The 2844-nt window shown below is 46.0% G+C and overlaps 1 non-coding gene across 1 annotated transcript; it reads right to left on the bottom strand.

Annotated features, from left to right (window-relative positions):
* Positions 1–2571: 2571 nt before the first annotated feature.
* Positions 2572–2643, bottom strand: TRNAS-GGA (transfer RNA serine (anticodon GGA)). Its single transcript has one exon. It is a non-coding gene; the product is annotated as a tRNA-Ser (tRNA).
* Positions 2644–2844: the final 201 nt, after the last annotated feature.

Here is a 2844-nt window from a genome sequence, read left to right as displayed (position 1 = left end):
AGAGAAACAGCCTCACAGACTTAGAAAAGAAACTCATGGTTACCAAAAAAGAAAGGCGGAGGGACAGGGAGTAAGTAGCTGGTTCAGATCAATATATATACCTTAAAACAGATGCTAAAGGGCTCATAACACCACAAGTCCAAGAGGGCAGTCAATGACACCTGCCCTCAAGAATGTCCAGGGGTAAATCATCAAAAAAAAAATTCCAAACAGGGCCAACTTTCAAGAAGCCAGATTGAAGAGGTAAATTGTTCTCACAAGATGTAAAATAATAATCAAAGCACATGGAAAGACAGTCCACATCAGTAATTATTAGATTGATGCCAAAAAACTATGAGGTACCTCACACTGACAATGGCCTTCATCAAAAAGGGTCTACAAAGAATAATCACTGCAGAGAATGTACAGAAAATAAAGTCCTCCCGCAATCTGGGCGGTGTGTGAACGCTGAAGCCACGATGGAAAGCAGCATGGAGGTTCCGTGAAACATGAAGTACAGGGGGATTGTACGATCCTGCAATCCCATGCCCAGTTTAGGTGCAGAGAAAATCGCCGCTCAAAATGACACGTGCACCTTGACTTTCAGGGCAACACTATTGACAACAGTCAAGACACAGAATCCACCAAAATGTCCTTGACAGAAAAATGAAGACTGTGTGGTACATCTACACCGAAATGCTGCTCAGCCGTAAAACAGAAAGAATGGCACAGGCCGCAGCTTGGATATACCAAGGAATTATCATACTATAAATGCTTTTCAGAGAGAAAAGGACACATATCCTAGGATATCATATACAGTGGAATCTGTAAGTTCATAACAATGAACTAATTTACAACATAGAAACAGACTCACAGACTGAGAAAATCAAATTATGACTATCAAAGGCAAGCTAGAACGGACAGACAAATTAAGTTTGGGATGAAAATATACACACGAATATACATCAAGTTGATAATGAAAAAGGACCTACTGAATAGAACTGGAGACTCTACTGAACAAACAGTAATAACCTGTATGAGGAAAAAGCAGAAAAGAAGAGATACGCGTCCATGTACCTGAGTCAAGTTCAGCTGATTCATCGTTTCAGGTGTTTCGGTACACCGAAAAGAAACAAAACATCAGAAAGCAATGCTACTCCCAATATAAAACAACAGTGAACTGCAAATTACATTACATGAACTCGGTCTAGAGGAAGCCAGACAGCGGTGAGCCTGTGAATTAGACACATGATATGCTACGATATTAATGTGACACCACCAAAGGCTTTCTTTCACCCAGCAGAACACAGAGCAGCAACTCACTCAAGGGTGCTGGGCCTCATGTGAGTGGGCCAATACGAAGACAAGAAAAAGGACCACAGGTTAACCAGGCAACACCCTCAATTCAGACGTTGGAAATCTCAGAGCGGACCAGACACACTGAGGTAAAGAGCACACGTGGGGTCTCTACGTACAGGATCCAGACCCACGTGCCTGCAGTGAGACCCACACCATCCCCAGACCCTGCACCCGTGCTCACACGTCCAGTCTCCAGGGCGACCCACCTCCCAGATCCTGTACCTGGGGTCATATGTCCACAGTCTCCAGGGTGAACCGCCCCCCCCAGACCCTGCACCCAGGGTGGCAAGACCCTTGGTTAGGACACCAGGTCTCTGCTGGTTGGGCCCCTATGGTGGAGACGAGTGAGTTCCTGTAACCTCCTGGCTGGGTAGAGAGATGTGTCAGGTTGGTCTCCTTCCCCCGAACGTGTCCCAGAGAAGGCCTCCTGTTTTCCCTTCGGTTCTGTGTGGTCCTGTTTTTACAGCTGTCACAATAAGGTTGCACACACTGCCTTGGTGATGGCAGACTTGGGTTTTTGTTGTCCCATGGAGGTGCTGCAAAAACACACCGGACTCTGGGCCGGAAGACAAGGGGCAGCTCTGGTCTCTGCTGAGCTGGACGGTCTGCTGGAAGGAGATCACAGCGGCAGCCTCACCTGCTGCTCATTGGCTTTTTGCCTGATCGTGTGCCCTGCGATCAGTTGCCCAGGTAGCGACTGAACAACAGCAACAATGCACACAAGCGTGCACGAGGCAGCGTTCAAACAGCTGAGACCTGGAAGTAACCAAAACGTGCGTGCACAGGTGAATGAATTAAGACTTCATTTATGCATAGAATGGAGCATGAGTCAGCCATGAAAAGAAATAATGCCATTTTGGGGGATAATCTAGAACAATCATAGTGAGCAAAGTACTTCAGAAGGAGGAACTGACACCAAAGAGCTATGTTATAAAAGCAAAATACACACACTGTCTCAGGAAACAAGCATGGTTGCCAAAGGGGAGTTGCAGGTGGAAGGGATAAATTAGGAGGTTGGGATTCATTTATCCTCACAAATACATATAGAATATAGAATCGACACAGACCTACTTTAGAAAGGGTGGTGTACTGAGTGAAGTGAAGTGAAGTCACTCAGGCGTGTCCGACTCTCTCTGTGACCCCATGGACTGTAGCCTACCAGGTTCCTCCCTCCATGGGATTCTCCGGGCAAGAGTACTGGAGTGGGTTGCCATTTTCCTTCTCCAGGGGATCTTCCCGACCCAGGGATCGAACCTGGGTCTCCCGCATTCCAGGCAGATGCTTTAACCTCTGAGCCACCAGGGAAGCAGTGAGGAGTTGTGTACTACACACTCTATAATAACATGTATGTGAAAAATACAAAGATGAGTCAGTATACATATGGCGATAACTGATGAAGAATCTCTCCACCTACAAACACAGCATTGTAAGTCAGCTATCCTCCAAAAGAAGTAAAAATGAAGTTTAAAAAGAAAAAAACAAGGATTAATGAGCCACAGGCTTCTG

The sequence above is a fragment of the Bos taurus genome, chromosome 25 (genome assembly GCF_002263795.3).
Source record: "Bos taurus isolate L1 Dominette 01449 registration number 42190680 breed Hereford chromosome 25, ARS-UCD2.0, whole genome shotgun sequence".
Lineage (NCBI taxonomy): Eukaryota > Metazoa > Chordata > Mammalia > Artiodactyla > Bovidae > Bos > Bos taurus.
Note: the sequence above shows the minus strand (reverse complement) of the source record. Positions and strands in the feature narration are given on the sequence as shown.